This window comes from Anas acuta, chromosome 2 (assembly GCF_963932015.1).
Source record: "Anas acuta chromosome 2, bAnaAcu1.1, whole genome shotgun sequence".
Taxonomy (NCBI): domain Eukaryota; kingdom Metazoa; phylum Chordata; class Aves; order Anseriformes; family Anatidae; genus Anas; species Anas acuta.
In genome coordinates, this window is record NC_088980.1 from 52,829,867 (window position 1) to 52,846,956 (window position 17,090).

A 17,090-nucleotide genomic window follows, 5' to 3' on the forward strand; every position below is an offset into this window, starting at 1 on the left:
AGCTTTGCTTCAGCTCTCAGGGCTGCTACAGGTACTCAGCATCTCCCCACAGTGCCGCAACTCTAAAGCTACGCTTGCAATATGCAACATCAGCTGTTTAGGCAGCCTCTCTCTGAGACACTTGAATCACCATGAAAACTATTTTCTTACTGCCAACCAGAAAGACGAAGCTCTTAGGAGGGAGCAAATTAACTGCCATACCATAATGCTTCCCAATTCACCAGTGCTTCTTGTCTTTCACATACCAGCTTTTCTCTGCCAAACACGAAGATGACTGTAGCAGGAATATATGCAGTAGGTTGAAAGACCACATTTTTGTATCCTCATAAGCCATTCATTGGTTTATGGATTCAGAGTCCCGCAGGGAGTGCTGCAAATCCACATAAAGTCTCCGGGTGCAGGACTCGACTCTCTGACATATGTAACAGATGTGTAAAATAACACGTAACCAAACATCTCTCCAGTAACTGTGCAGCCAGAGGCTGGAAAGTCCTAAAATGTCATGTCCAAGGGCAAAGGAGCAGGGGATGGATAAGAACAGAGTCCTGGATCTAGAAAGTAAAGAGAAGTTTAGGTTTTATGAATTTATTTGTTACAATGTGGTTTTTCTTTTACATTTTTTTTGGTATCTGTAATTAAGGTGTGGTAATAGCCCTCACAAGAGAGGGCTGTGAGGGCTGGGGAGCCCAGCCACTGCGGCCTGGTTTGCTCTGCACCAGATCGATTGACAGTTTCTTGGTTACTGGGAAACTTCATGGTCCCACCTCCAACACCTCCAACTGTGCTTCCAGAAGGGAAGGCCTAAATCAGAAAAACTGCTGTGGACAAAAAGCACGTGGCTGTGTAACAGCAGTCACCACAGAGGCCCCTCTTCACTCCCTGTGCTGCTGTGTCCTGGCCCCAGCGATTTGGAGATGGCAGTGGGGGCACTTCCACAGCCAGCTGGAGAAGCGCGGTGGGTGAGGAAAAAGAAGTCAAGAACTTGTTTAAAAGCCTCAGCTTAAAACTTGTGGTGACTCCCTATGTACGGACTAAAATCAGGCTCTACTAGGAACTGCCTGAACCACCGCCTTTTGCAAAGCTGCTGGTGGGCCTGGAGCCAAGGCCTGGTTCAAGCTCTTATCTAATCCATGCTAAACTGACTTAAACCATGCATCCTTTATAATAAATAGCCTCACAGTGAGGAAGCCCAGTATTGGCATGTTTCATATTTACATCACCCGTTCGTGCACATGGCTTAAAGGAAAGCGCTGGGAGTACGACAGCTTCTGAATATTTTGCCTTATGTGGTTTAGAGCCAGCACAGTCGACGGCCGCGTCGGCTTCACCCCTTTTTGTGTGACAGGCTGAGAAGCGAAAATCCCAGGTGATGCTCAGCAGTGCTGAACACAACGCGTGCACCAGCAGCCTCACAGACGTGGCCGTGTACTGCTGAACAGGGGCCCGGGGCTGTGCCACGACACTCGCAGCTCCCCGCAGTGAAGGTCTCCATTCTCTGTCCCCAGCACCTCCTCTTCACAAAGGCTTACACACACTTACATAAACAAATGAACAATTCCATTATGTGCCTGGCAGCCCGTGCACTTTCTTTCTGCTGCACAATAGAGGCGCCCCATTGAAAAGATCCATATACAGGGAAAAAAAATCTAAGCAAGTCTCCAGCAAGCACACATATTATCAAAGCCTCATTTCCACTTAACACAAGTTGCTTTGGGAACAAATGCAGCTGACTTGAGGGGAAAAACACAAACAAACAAACAAACAACCTCTTTTTCCATTAGCTAGGGAAAAAAAATATCGAACCGGTGCCATCTTTGTTAAAGAGCTCCACTAAACTAATGGTTTAGGAGAGCCGAGGAGCATGGACGGGGGACAATTTGCGACTGATCACAGCCATCTGAACATGGCACACTGACAGCTGAAAGAAGAGCAAAGAAAGGCAAAACAAAACAGGCATGTGTTTAATTTGGGCAGGCTCAGTCCCCCATATTTGGTCCCAGTGAAAAGTACAAGGCAGGAGAAAGTCGGCCCCTCCGCCTGCTCTGCACCCACATAACTCCCTGGCACGCATCACAGGACCTTCTCTGGGCACACAGATGGGGAATTATTTCTTCATATGTTAAAAACAAGCATCAAGAAAGGGCAGAAGTAGCAGTACAATTTAATATATCTTGAAGTGCATCTCTTGCCACCAAAGAACCTCCCTTTCTTTAATACCCTGCCAACAAGCTCCTCCACTCCCAAACACAACAAAAACTAAACAAGACTCAACAATTTGGTGACTGCAACTGAGAGCTGATCAAATGATTATAAAGGCTACGCAGATGCTGTGAAGATACCTTCCCCTGAACTCCAACGTGAGCTTCCTCGGAGAGCAGCAAGAAGGCAAATCACGCGGGTTATCCTGGTCTGACATGAATGAAAAAGACAGGAGTAAAAGTGTGGTGACTTGCACACAGCAGAGCTAAGAAGCAATGCTTGACACTAGGAAAGGGGGACTGAGAGAAAGCAGGGTGGGCTCAGAGATAGCACACACGGTCTGCTGTAGTTCACCCTCCCTCTCTCAACGGCTCAGGCTATCCTGTGCCTGAAAAAGGGTGAGCTCCACAGCAAGTGTTTTTCCACCTGAGCTGCAGGGACAGGAGGAGAGAGGGGAAAAGAAAGGTGTGGAGGGTAAGAACCGCAGCTCCTAAATGTCATACTGCAGCAGCTGCAAATATATTTGCATTAATACCTCATTTCACAACTACAAAAATTGCCTCAGACTCCTACTGAAAGAGTCTTGTGTTTCTGTTTGGGTTCACAGTCCCTAATGCAAGTACTGCATATAAAAAGAGGTTGTCTACACTGATTTGCAAAAGTTCCTAACTTTTTGGAGAAATCAGTACAAATGCCTACAGGACTAGTACAATTTCCCAAGCAATGGCTCTAGTCCACTGACCAGAAAGGAAATATTTAGCTCCCTGCAGAGAGCCTGTTGATTTCAAAAGAAATTTAATAGCTCTATTCCTACAAAGCAAGTACAGAGCAATCACCAGGGGCCAGCTATGCTCTCCTCTCTTCTGCAACCTGGTAAGCAACAAACGTCTGCAAATGCCACAAGCCAAAGGGTTTCGATATTCTGCACAGTGGTGAAGCTATATCCTCTGCTTCTTCCATGTTATGTTGGTTCTTTTCACTCTGCGGGTTTCTTACAGCAATTTCGTCTTCTTCAGCACACTCATGGGGCAGAAGGGAATAAATAACTTGAATTTTAATTTTTTTTTCTTTTTCTTTTTCTGTTTTCATTTAGGCCAACATTTCAGTGGCTGGTTTTACAACTGCAACATTTGCTCTTTACTGAACAAAAACAAAATCAAGAAAATACTCGGAAGTCATTCTTTTCTAATGAGAGAAATGAAGAAAAAAACACAACAAAGACCAGAGGGAAAAGGTGGGCTTTTCATCGCAATTCATAGTTAATTGTCCTTACTAAAGATAGTTAATAACTCAAGACAACACAATTCAGCCTCAGTCAGGGAACTCGTAGTTCTGCTGCTACTCAAACATCCAAGTGCAATTTGCAACTCTAGTTATGAAAGGCGACATTATTTTCTTTATACTTTTAGCTCAGCTTGTGCAAAGTTACACTGATGAAGCAATTAGGGTGGACATATTATTCAAGCTGGTGGTGAACTTAAAGGCTCTGTTAAGAAGTTTGGTAAGCACCAGCGAGGTGCTTAAACATGAAAATGAGAGCTATGTCTTTAATGCAAAAGTATCACTTAAGAATGCTGTAAAATCAGATTGCTTGTGACATTATCACCAACAGTAAGATAGCTGTATATGCATTTTTCTGTCTGTGCATTGTACTTCATTCGGTAGCTTTCTTCTGCAGAGTTTCCATGTTATATAGATGCCAAACTTAGAAATACTTCGGCACATGCCTAACTTTCAGGGAGAATAGCCTCATTGATTTAAACAGGGTTCAGCCCTGACAAATGTTAAAACAATCGCCTGCTTGCAGGATTGGACCTCATGGGGCCCGTTTTCAAAACGATAAGGGCATTATATATTTTGACTGCTGATTCTGGATTTGCCATTAAACTTCTCTGCTTCCCTCTCTCAGCTGTTTTTACTGCCACAGACAGAAATATCATGACACTCTGAGGTAAATAATGAGTAACTTAATTACAAACTAACTGTAACTTATGACAAGACCCTCCAATCACTCACCTCAAACCATATGAGTGTTTCAGGATGCTATTGTAAGTCTCTTTTCTTCTATCCCCTCTCTCACGTGAGATGTTGCAGCCTTTTTATCTGATGTTTTGCTTTAAAACTCTTCCCCGGGCTCCAGGATCTTAAACAAAAACAAACCAAGAAACACTCAGAATGAAAATGTCATTTCAAGTGATTGGTGGGTGGCTCAGGGGAAATCCCTGACCTTTCTCCAATGTATATTTCATTATCTAAAGCAAGTGCGATAACTCCCCACAGCAGAAGTACTCTTCTGTGGGCTGTACTTCAAAAAAAAAAAACACACACAAAAAAAAGAAAAACACAAAAAAAAACAAAACCCAAACACCCAAAACAAAACAACCAGCTATTTAAGACCACTCAAAATCATGTTATTTTTAAAACCTGTACGGTAGCACGCTGCAAAGCACTCATTTAACATATGATCTTATGATCTGGTGGTATATAACCAGACTCCACAAAATAATGAAGGAGAAAAGGGAAGAAAGCCCAGAGATGCAAATCATGGAAACAAAAAATCATTATGTAAAGTATCAAACTGTTAGACGGGAGAGCGATCATCGGTTTTATTATTATTAAGGTTATTACTAGTCACGTTATTGCTAGTAATGCTGTGTAGACGTCCAGCTCCCTGCATCTGTTTGCTGGAGAACCTGCGCAGAGCTTGCACCACGCGACCCAGCCCGGCCGAAGAGAGGGAGGAAGGAAGGGAGGAGGAGGAGCGACGAAGCAAATGAGTAAGAGAAACCGGCAGGTCCCTCACACAGGCGATTTTGACATTCTCCACCATCGCCAAAAAAAGTCTGAAAGGGTCTGGAGGTGACGGGCGTGCTGCTGTGCCACACCAGCGTGCCTTCTGCCCCCTGCCCCGCGGATCTGCCCTTCTCCCGTACCTGCAGTGACACAGGCCAGCAGCTGGAAGCCCAGCCGGGCTCTGTCAGCAGGAAAATCCCTCGGCTACGAGCAGCAGACACTGCCAGCCAGTGCAGAGTTCACTTTCCCTTGGAGAGCGCGCTCCTGCATTCGCACGGCCCCTCAGGATCACAGGCGGCCGAGTTATTCCCTCCCCCCCAGTTTTAGCTCAGCAAACCATTCCTGCAGCTCCACCTGTGACTATCCCTGCTGAAGCCAACAAACTTTCACAACGTGACAAAGCAGAGTTTCACCTTATGTGAATTTAAGCCAAAATTTTGCTTTTTTTTTCCCACTCCGCTACGACAGACAGACAGCTCTGAATAATTTTTTCCATTGCTTTTAATTAAGAAGTGGAGCCATTATCCACAGCCCTCTGTGGTTGTGCATACCTCAGAAAATACAACTTTGCCCAAAGTGGTCAGAAATTCAAAAAGGAAAGCTTGCCTCGTGGCTTCTCATCCCTCCCTCCCCCCAGCAAACAACCCCAGGCTGAGAACCAAGACCATGGCACAAAGAAGGGGCGAAGGGGACTTCCCTCAGTACCTGCATGGGGGCTGCACCTACTTCACCATTCCCCAGAGCTGCTGACACGACGAACAAACCCCAAAATACCCTGTTTAAGTTACCCTGCTGCCCTGCTCCACTGTGTTTCTTCCTGCTTATGTTGTGTTTCTGCTTTCTCCAAGGAGCCTCCTCTCACTCGAGATGAGTAAAGGCTGCAGACTTGCAGGAAGAGGACGGAGCCCTCTGAAGCTGTGACACAAATCCAGCGAAGGCTGGAAGTTCAAAGTGAAACGAGGACAATCTGTCCATGACTCATGCCACCTAGAAACGATTCTTAATTTAAGAAAAAGTGTTAGAAGGATTATTTTACGGAGTGTCACCCCACTGAATCAACCAGCTTCTGCCTCTCATTTTTTCCCCGATTCAAGTACAGGGTGGCTGGGGACTCTATATTAAGATCGAAATCAGTGTAAAATTCTCCTCCTCTCACGTACACACTTACATTTTTAATGTTCTGTTACAGAGACAAATACTGCTGGTGGAGGGGCGGATTCCCAGCTCCCCTCCAGACTTTCTGCATGACCTACGGGCAAGTGATATGTGACGCTTCCTGAAGGGCTGAAATAGCTGTAAATGACACTTGAGCTTCTCCAGCGCCTTTTACGTACCACAGCTTGGCTCCTAAAGCACATCATCGCTTAACCCCCGTTTTCCTGTGCCTCAGTTTCCCCTTCCTCCACGCTGAAGATACCAGCACTCCCCCAGCTCAGCAGGTCGCTGCAGGAGACACCAGAGCCCTGCTGAATTAGCGGGTAATGTGGTGACACAAAGTTACAGGTACCTCTTAACTCATCTGAAACTGAAACGTCACGTCCCCAGAAAACGACCCTGTAAGCCAAAACGAGGAGCCGGGCAGCAGCCTGTCCCTCCCTGGAGCTGTTTTGCTGGACATTCATTCCGCTCGTACGACTCCCTTCTCCTGGGTGCTGCCGGCGAGCGTGGGGGAGACTGAATGGATTCACTGTAGTCGCACAACAGCTTCACAGCTGCTGAGAAAAGGCCTATTGTAGCCCTGCATTTTACTATCTCGAGTAGCATACATTAGTTTGCTGTGCAGCTCCCATTACCCATCTGATCTTTACAGAAAAAGGAGCAACAAATCTGGGTTTTGCCAAATGGAAAGTGGTTTAAATGTGATGGAAGGAATTTTTTTTGGTTTTCAAAAAAAAAAAAAAAAAAAAAAGGGTTACATGCAGTTTACACAACCAAGCATAAAACACTAAAAATTCAGTGTAGCAAAAAAAAAAACTTTAAACTGGTCCTGCCCTCTTTTTTTTTTTTTTTTTTTTTTTTTGCCACATCATGACACTGTGAGCCAAATTTCAGGCTCGGAAGGCAGCGGCAGGCCTGCCATGTGCACTTGTGCTCTTCCTGCAGCGACCAGCTGCTCAGACCCTGCACCCCTGTTTATTTGTGACATTTGATCACATTTACTGAATGCTATTAAAAACAGCAGTAAAATCTTAACAAGGAACGATTCGGCCGCACACCCGACAGTCAGATGTGATGGACTTTGCAAAAACACACGCGAGCAAATTTGACAGCCCAGATTTGACAGCCCGTTTCTAAATGCCTGGATTTTTCTGCACCCTGCCTCAGCTTGAGTCCGGGAGGAAGGACAGTCCTGCATCAGGCACGTTCCTCCCAGCATCCGACTACTCCACTCTCCCCCTTCTGGAGAAATGGATGCAGCTTCAAGCAAATTAGACGAGTATTTTGTCAGCTCTGTTCATTCTTCTCAGTGTGATAAACGAGGCAGTGCACCCTTATTATGGACTTCAGACTTACTCTGAAGTACGGCTCCCCTCACCTCCTCCTGCACACATGGCATTGACCTTACCGGCTGCAAAGAAGCTGAATTTGGCCTCAGTTCCCTAAAAACAGAGTTTCATCAAACCTACAGCATGCTGTGCTGCTACAGTACCCCAGAAATTGGTGATCAATCAGCACCTATCTCCCCCCAGTGTGGTGGTACTTCCCTCATAAGCTCCGGGACCAGACCAAAATCTCAAGGTATTTCTCTCTGCCTCCAGAGCCATAGGAATGCAACAGGTGCTGTGCTGTTCTGCAGCTGCAAAGCAGAAATATTTTGCTTTTTAATGCAAGCTGAGACAGACAATCCCCCTTGCTTTGGCAGACGGAGATGTTACGAAAACCTCCCAAGAGTTGGCAGCCTGGCAAAATGCCATCAGTGGGACCCCTCTCTCCCCCCAGCCTTCCCTCACTTGGCACTTGTGCCTTTCTCAAAGCTCGGCACGGACTGAGCTGATTTTCCATTCCAGTCAACTGGCACATTAATTATTTTAGCATGACTCGATTATGATCAAAACCAATGAAAAACCAAGGCAGTGGAAACACAGAATCGAGAAAAGAAAGAAATTAAACCCCAGGACAAAGTACAGAGAAAGACTCAGCTTATGTTTCCTGTGGCTGGGGAGGAGAAGGTGATTCTCGTGGCCACATTTTTGGATTTGGGGCAGGCTGAATACTGGGACAAGCTATGAAGGATGGGGAAACAGCAGCACCAGGCTCATTGCATACTCCCTGTCCCATCAATGGGAGGATTCTTCTCTCCACATCTGCAGAAGAGGTGTTAGAGAGTCGTGCTCTGCTGCTTACCCAGAAGGATGTTAGGTCTTTCTTTCCAGGTCACACACTGACCTCAGGCTCTCCTGGGCACCTTTGTGAGTACCTCGTTATCCCAGGATCTGAGTACAGCACCAACATTTGGGAGAAATGCATCCGAGGCTCATCCTGCCACAAGCAGACCTGCTGTACAACCACCTGCACTCACCGAGGTGCAAACCTCCTCGTCTCACTTCTTCTGAAAGCCAAAAGTGCCAAGATAGGAACACCTGAACACCACCTGCTCACACCCTCGCAGGATGACCTGGCCTGGAAAGTAGTATCTTTTGTAAAACTTCAGTGCTCTGCCCCCGAAAAGCAACAAGGTAGTGTCTCCTCCTGCTATACGCCATGTATAGTTCTGAAACAGATGTTAAGAAAATGAAGTATGACACGATTATTTGCAGCATCCAGATACATTCTGAGCTCTTCGAATTCAAGAGCTCTAGAACAAAGAAGAAATACGTTCTCTGGGAGAGATGAATCTGGTACTTTTCCTACTATTTCTGCTTTACTTACACCAGCTCGCCTACCTTCTAGCTATACGAGGCTGGATTTTGAGATGTGTTCACTTGCTGGTACATACGGAGATTACACAACCCGTATTCCGTATACATTTACATATCTCCAGTGCCACAGAGAAAACAGGACGCTTCAGCAGAAACCTGTGGCGACCTTTGTTGCAGGAAACTTTGGAGGTTTGACCACAAGCTTTTTTTAGAACAGAAATTTGACTAAGCCACAACCAGCTCAGCACCACTGTAGTTAACAAATGGTCTCACATTTTAAGATTAGCAAGACTATACTGGCAGCCTGGCCAGCAAAAAAAAACTCTTCCAGGCGAAGAACAAATGTTGTCCTCTGCCTGGGTTAAGTGAGTTGGTTGGCTACAAAGCATGGATGGCTATTGCAGCCAAATCTACTCTTTTAATCAAGGAGAGACAAGACGCTGAAACAGATGAAGCTTTTACATAAGCCTACTTGCCCAGGCTTTTTTTTTTTTTTCTCCTTTCCTTAAAGCGCTGTGCTACTGCCTCTGTCATCTCTACTTCTACTTCCTTTTCTTCAGCACAAATCGCAATACGAGTACTTCAATAAATTACAGGTTTGGTAGCAAGCTCTTCGGGCTGCCAGCTGTCAGCTCCAGAAAGCAGGACTGTCACATCTGCCAGACTGGCTCTCACACCTACTCTCTGAGGTAACATCATATATTTTTCAAAGTCATGCTAGCAATAATATGACATTACCTCTCACCACACCATATGTTCCTTCCCTGCCTCGGGACACACACCGAAAAGAGCCTACACACCTTTACATTACGGATGCCTAGCCCGTGTCCTGCAGTGACTGATAACCTCAGTTCAGTGCAGGGTCTAAGCACCCCCTTTCATTTAAGGATGTGAGCACTGTCTGCTGCGGCATGTGCTAACGTCAGCAAGCCGAGCACAAATGTGAGTGCTCTGTCAGGGATGGGTCACTATTTGTTAAGCATCTAACGTGCACTCGCCATTGTATAAGCTCCTAAAAGAAGATATGATCCCTCTTTCGGTAGAAGATTTCTTCTTTCTAACTTCTCAAAACAACCTTCCTTTTCTGAGGCCTACTCACACCAACCTTCCCCTTTCAGTAATAACTACGAAAAAAAGGGAAGAACATTAAGAAAGAAAAAATTATGAAATGCATTTTACTAACTGGTACAACTACGAGATCAGATTGCTGAAATACACCTTTCTTTCTATCCCTTTATCCACAGGCTCTCTGTAGGAGTTCATCCACGTTCCTGCTTTTGCTCTGCTCAGGGCTATGGCTTCTGAAGTGAGCCTCCAGATGATCCTTCCTGCGTTAGCTTTTGCTTGCAATGTGGGGTGGTCCTGGAGCACATGAACTGAATCCCTCTTGGGAGGAACTAAGCTAGAAGCAACGTGTTCTCCTGGAGCACAACTAACGCCACAGACAGGCATGTAGTCAGTGCGACCTTACTGTTTAGAAGTAAAAGTAACCCCGAAATTTGCCTGATGTGAGCCTCAAGATCCCAGCATCGAGTTCTCCACCAGACAAATCCTCCCCACTTAGTCCGTGCCACTTACTAATATTACCATAACAATAAAAAAAAAAAAAGTATTTTGCTGTCACGCATCGTTATGCTACCAGAAAAATAAGAACACAGTATTATATTTATTATATTCTAATCTAACATTACAGCAGTGTAATAGTGACAGGAACAATAGCATCTTAAAGTGAACAATGGAGAGAGAAAAGAGAACAAAGTAGTTTGAGCTACAATAGCTTACAATTTCTGTAGTTATAAAATTAATCCTACTTTACCTTTAAAATACTTTCTCATCTTCTTGCACCTATACAGTAAAGAATCATTTCAGAAAGAAAAAAGTAAAACAAAATGGATATGAAAGAAAAAAATACTACCTTTCTCCCGCTAAACTCCATGAAAATGGTAAACTTTAGGCACTAGTTGTAAAAACAGCCAGCAGAAAATTTCAGGCAGTAATGCTTTTTTAAGGTGATTGTGTTGACATCCCACCTTAAGCCAAATATCCTCTGATATTTGTTTCATGGTGGATCTTATGTGCTCTTTCCAAATGTGACTAAGAAGACCCCCAAAATCTTGAAATTCTTCATAATTGATTTAAGTAGTAAGACGGTCATCCCACCTTTTTTCGGTGCAGGGAAGCTAAGGATCCTGTGACACGATGTCTAACTTTCTCAGTTACCTTTTCCACCCCTGGAGGTTTGCAGGCCGCCACCCTGAAGCCACACATCCACACAATCCACCACAGCTGTCGAAAGCATTATCAAGGAGTGAAAGAGGCATCTTCTCCTCACAAGCTTTTTCCCCTAGCAGTAACAAAAGCGTAATAACACAAGCTGTACACTGGGAAGTGGCTAAGAAATACCTGGTGGTGGAAAGCTCCTTGCATTCCCGGGGCAGGAAACAAACTGAAGGTGGCCGCTCCCTCTGCTCAGCTTTTGTCAAACCTTTCTGGACCTGACAGCCAATTCCAGACAAGGCATGACACTGACCTGGCCGAGGCCAAGTGAAACGCCCTCCTTGTACCCGAATACTTCTTGAAAGCTTCTCTCTCTTCCTTCACGTGCCTCCCACTGACCCTCGGCGCACGAGACAGCTCTGAGCTCAGCCGAAACCAGGAGGAAGTTATGTGTAAAATCCGCAGCCTCACTGCACCGCCACTGTCCGCTTTCATGAATGAAAGGGCAAGGACAGCGGGGGAAGCCGGGCCCTGTCACGACGGCCAACATGTTGTGTGTCCCCTCACTTAAAAGCATCGTCAGTCTGTGTTTGCCTCCCTCACAGACAGCTTCCAGGAGTGAGACGCATGCTTTCTAGCGGGGCTGATTTGTAAGAGTGCAGCTTTGTGCCTAACCCCTCACCTGGCATTTCCCCGAGCCACCTGAGGAGGTTTTGGACCTCTAACAACTGCTCTGAGTGTAGTGAGGGAGTTCATATGAAGGCTGGTTCCTGGTGGCTTTGCCTCGGGCACGGTACGAGGCAGGATCTGAGTGAAGCTAGCCCTGCCCTGGGAGCCCTCTCCCATCTGCAACAACATGGGCGAGCCTTTCCTTCAGAAAGGTCACCGATTCCTGCCGCTGCCCTACATCCAACCGTCTGCTTCACAAAACCGCGAGGAATTCAAGGTCTTTGTGAGCTCAACCTTTCTGTTAAATTTAGCTGAAACTGCCCAGCGGATTCCAAAGTCATTACGGGGAGACTAAGAGAAAGATAGCGTGCTCCGGAAAGAAAACAAGCAAAAATATCAGTCTTGGCCCATGAAAAGCAATGCTGGATTGGCAAGAAAGGTAAACAACCGGACCTGATGTTAAAATTCAGAACTGCAGTGCCAATTCTGCAAGATTAATTAGCACTAAACCCAAGCACAGTCTTGCCCAGAGAGATTTATTTTACTTCTGCTGGTTTGAAACGCAGCTTTACTTTTACTTACTGTGAGTTGCATTCAGCTTATGAATAATATGAGGTATGTTTTCTGGGGAATTAAAGTGTAATCTTTCCTCTGTTCCATTTCTTTAACGCGTTCGGTTTACTACTGTAACTTGTTTGTGATACCACTCGACTGCAAACACAGAAAGTGGGACAACATCTTGTTCCTATGCAAGACAGGAAAAGTGTATCTGTAGATTTAGGTACTGATAACAGATTCAAATCTGCTTCAGATGACACAGGACAAGTAGGTGTCTGGGGTTTTTAGAGGGAGGTGAGGTAGAAAAAGGGTTTTTCCCCTGGAGAATTGAAACAAGGTGTTTTCCTTTAATGTGATTCATAATATAAGATAGATAATGACAGCATCAGGAAGAAAGCTAAGTTTGTGGAAAATTCACAGTGCTGCATATTGCTATGTACGCTTTATTTGCTTTGGTGAAGTTTGTAAACAGTAGAAACACCAAACCTCCAACTTAAGTGGGATACCTGGGCTGGAGAGCAGTCTAATTGCTTCAGCAATTATTCAGACCTGGGACAAAACCTCTCTCAGCCTGCAAACATCTGTCACCCCAAAGCTAGAAGCCAACACAGCTTCATTTCCCAGTGCCAACCAGGGCACATCTTCAGCTCACGCCGTCCTCTCCACATTCCTCGAACTCACCCCCAGGGTTTTTCTTCGGTGTCTGCAGCCAGGGATTGCAGCACCGCGTACCTCTCCCACCGCCCCACACAAAATGAAAGTAACCCTGCAGCCAGGCTGCAGAGCCACCGAGGTTTGCGAGGAAGCTAACTGCACAAGTTCCCTTCCAAGGGGTGGAAAAAACAACATCCAGCTTTCAGCAAGGGGAATGTTACTAAAGAGAGCTAATGATCACCACGTAATCACTTTAAAAGAAATACTGCAGTGCCTAAAAAGCTACAAAACCCCTCCTCGTGCTAGTCCCTGGACTCGTATTTTATGCTAAAATGCACACGCCTCGATGACCGGGTATATATTCAAATGTAATATAAACCACATTAACCAATTTAGGCTTTAAGCACAAAGTAAGAGATTTTTTAAATCAGCCAAGACCATTAAGTGCCTTTAGACTTACGCTAATCCATATGAGAGACCACACAATTTCAGCCTAAAATCCCTTCAGAAGTGGGAATCACCCTTCCATTGCTCGTGAGCATTATCCAGCCCCAAAAGCTGCAGCGTAGCATTTTCAGAGAGACATCCAAATGCTATAAAAAAAAAAATCATCCACCCATGATCGTACCTAGGCCTCTTCACAGCTATTACTGGGAACTCCTTATCATTAAAACCAAGCTGCTCTGCAACACAACATTGTGAAGGAGGGATACTCTCCCGCACAGCCAAATCCCTCTGAGTGTGAGTTTCACTGAGTATGGGCACATTTGTACTGTAGAAAAAAGCTAAACAGAAAACAAAAATCCTTCACTGTCATTTGAATATTTTTTCAGAAGTGCTTTCCGTATATCTTAAAAGCCTCCTCAAATTAACATTTGCTATTTAAAATCTCCATCTTTGAGAAATAATGGCAGCCGATCAGCATGCAAGGCAGGAGATATTTTCATTTACTGCATCTTTTTTGGAAGACTGAAGACTACCAGCATGCATGAACAAATGGGCGCGGATTCCCTCCGCTTTGCGTGCCATCAACACCACGAGCTACCCACTGGAAGTAGGAAAAGCCTTGTAATTTGGGGGTTTTCCTGCATCGTCAGGTTTTGCTGGAAACTCTCTGGAATAAGCCCAGGAGGCTCCTTCAAGCCCCAAACCTATCCATTCACGTGCTTAACATCAAGGACTTCAAGAAGTGAGCAGGACTGCTCGGATTTGGAAGTCAAACTCTTGCCCAGGCAAACCTTTAAGCCAAGGCAGCCAGTGGTACCGCTGCTAGCGCCGAGCAGCTCCCCCTCTCCCTGTATTTCCAGGAGCTAGGAGAAGAACAAATGGGCCTTCTACTGTTTGTGCTAATCACCTGTTAGTCACAGTAGTCTGAAAGGCAAACTGACACATCTACTCGTTTTGACTGTTTCCAGTATTTATAGTATCATTTCTCTAGGACTGTGAAGTAGCTGCCAATTATTACTCGAATCTGGCATGCAGAAGCTCATGTATATGAAAAAACATGATCAAACAATATGCAGCTCATTAAAGGAAGTTTATAACTCCGTTCCCTGCCCTAATACTCTGTTTTTATCTCCTGGAAATATTTACCACACCACCTGATTAGGCTGAGCTCCTTTATGTATTTTGAAAATACAAATTATGCCATCAGTCATCCGCAGTATGACAGCAAGCTCCCAATTACACAACTTCGGGAGCTCGCGCAGTGCACCACGGCAAGCACAACCCAGCCCCAAGTGCCGGCACCGCGCGGCCGGATTATCCCATTGCTACCCCATCGAAAAAGAAATCTCGGGCAGTCAAACAGCTCACGCCCTGAAGAACAAAGCCGGGACTGGCTCTAGCCCTGTGGCCAGGGTGAAAGGAGCCACGTCTCTCTGTTTTACCTCCGCAGGCACGGAAAGAGGGCAGTGCTCGCAGTGCTGCTGGCACGCTTTCCTGCGAGTGCAACAATGCAACCTGAAGGCTCATTTCCCAGCGTCGGGGAACCTGTGCCAAGAAGTTATCGGACCCTAATCCTACGTTAAAACCTACCGTCATTCTTTCTCTTTCCTCCAGCTTGCTTTTAACGTGATGCTCCTCTCAAACGCTGAGGATTCAGTCCCACACATCTGCGCAGAAGCGCGCATCCAGGGTGTCACTCCTGGCCTCCAGCAGCAGGATCCAACGCTTCTGGAGCGTGCTGGCTCAACGCAATTGACCCCACAGCCATCAGGAGGGGCCACGAGCTTAAGGACCTTGAGAAACCTACCCTTAAATATCTGCATTCTTCCTCATTTCTGCGTCTCATAGCGAACTTAAAAGCCCCTCCCCACGCAACACTGACAATAATACCCGTAGCGAACTAGCAGGCAGAGAAGAAATGCAGCTGCAACGTGTGAAATTCATGCTCAGGATTTAGGAAGAAGCTCTGATCTCATGCCTCTGCCACACCACAATTACCCAGTCCCCCCAATGGTTAGCAGCTAGTTTCCTCTCCAGTGATGTGACATGCTATCTCGATTCACACGACACCGGATTCCCAAGGCTGCAACTCATTCAGAAAGCTAGCACAAACGCCACGTCCAATTTACGATCTAAGCGAGCCTTGAAAACACAGGCTTGTAACTGCAGGAGCCTCGTGCCAGGCTGCTCGTGGGGGGGAGAGCATCACCCGAGCGAGCCTCTCTGCCCTCAGAAGCCCCAGCCGATGCGCTCAGCGCGAGAGGCGCAGCACAGGTAGCCGCAGAGGACTGCTCCTCTGCATCTCCTCGTGATGTGGAAGGGAACAGCGATTGGTCCCCAGCAGATCTGCATGGCACCAGTGATCTATTTATACAGCTCCAGCGGGCTGAAACTCTGCCTAGAAACTGCAGCCATCTCTTCAGCTCTCACGCTGAAGAGGCTGGTTGTCTCCGATTCTGATTCCCATGGTGTTCCCTGCAAAAATGACAATTATTTTAATTTCGCGTGGGGGAGAGCTGCCGGCGTGCTTTATACGTCTTTCTATACACCAGCTTCAAGATTTTACACCCGAAGGATTATCCACTTTGTCACCGGGTGTTAGATTCCACATCTGTGATTTATAACACGGCCACCCAAATTAGATCGAGGGTAGCACTCCTCTCTGTTCGGCCCAATTAGTCAGTAGGCACTGAGAGCTTCTCTTTTTTTTTTCCTTAAACACATGAAATAATAAAACAACAAAAAAATGCCATTTAGAGTCATACTATATCCAACTGTCATTTGTAAGACTTTGCTGTATTATTAGTCAGAGCTTCTGGTGACAATGTAACCCACAAGACTGAAACTTGAGTGGTTTATACATGTCATCGGAGCCTTAGATAAAAATGCTGCCTTAGAAAGTGGGAGTATTTAATTTTTTATAATACTTTTGTACTAGTATAAAGTGTTCACTTAATTTACATCAGTGACTTCTTTTCTTAAGGTATTTGTATCTGTTTGATCTTTTACAAATATCTGGTTCTCTTCTTCAGATCTAATCATGCCGAGCACTTTGAAGACATTTTGCTGGGCTTATTAATTAGAATTCCTACGAACCTTTAGGGTTTGGGGTTTTCTTTTTCCTCTTTTTTTTTCCAAACCAGGGCACAGCACTCGCAAAAGCAAATTCGCACGCCACCCTCTCTCCCCCCCAGCTCCAAGTCTCAAATTCATTTTATGAAGAGGCAGGGATTAGTTATGTTACTTGGTAACAGCTGCTCGGCGTAGTGGCTGGTATTAGGTCTCTGTACAAACTCCTGGCCGCGGACTGTAAAAGGAAAAGCGACAAATTCTCTGCTCCAGCAGAAAGGCTAAACCCCACCGAAAACCAGCTGTGAAGGAATGCGGTGACTCAAGGTCAACAGCCAGAGCTGCGGACACCACCGCCAGCCACACGGCGTTATTAATTACATACCAGGACCTGATTACTGACTTTTCTGGTACAGAGAAAGCTCACAAAAATGGAACGTTATCAGAGCATAACGCATTAAAAATGTGCTTGCTGGAATGAGAACTGGACGAATCAGTTGGTTTTACTGCAATTTTCTACCCATTCATACTGCTCCACTGCTGCTTCCCCATACTCATGGAGGCATGCATGCACACACAGGCACAGTTTTGGGAAGTGAAGGACGAAGAAATAGGTTTTATGAA

At 45.7% G+C, this 17,090-nt stretch overlaps 1 protein-coding gene across 15 annotated transcripts in view; it reads right to left on the reverse strand.

Moving 5' to 3' along the window:
- The window catches only part of ATXN1 (ataxin 1), a 196,213-nt gene that overhangs the window by 129,734 nt on the left and 49,389 nt on the right, over positions 1-17,090 (reverse strand). For 13 of the 15 annotated variants that reach the window (XM_068674779.1, XM_068674776.1, XM_068674786.1 and 10 more), the window contains one exon: positions 4,216-4,342. The exons of 1 other annotated variant lie outside the window; for it this stretch is intronic. The gene's annotated coding sequence lies outside the window, so the exon portion shown is untranslated. Of the gene's footprint in view, positions 1-4,215; positions 4,343-11,255; positions 11,405-17,090 lie in introns of those variants that run through there. One more of the 15 variants, XM_068674790.1, reaches the window with a different exon arrangement.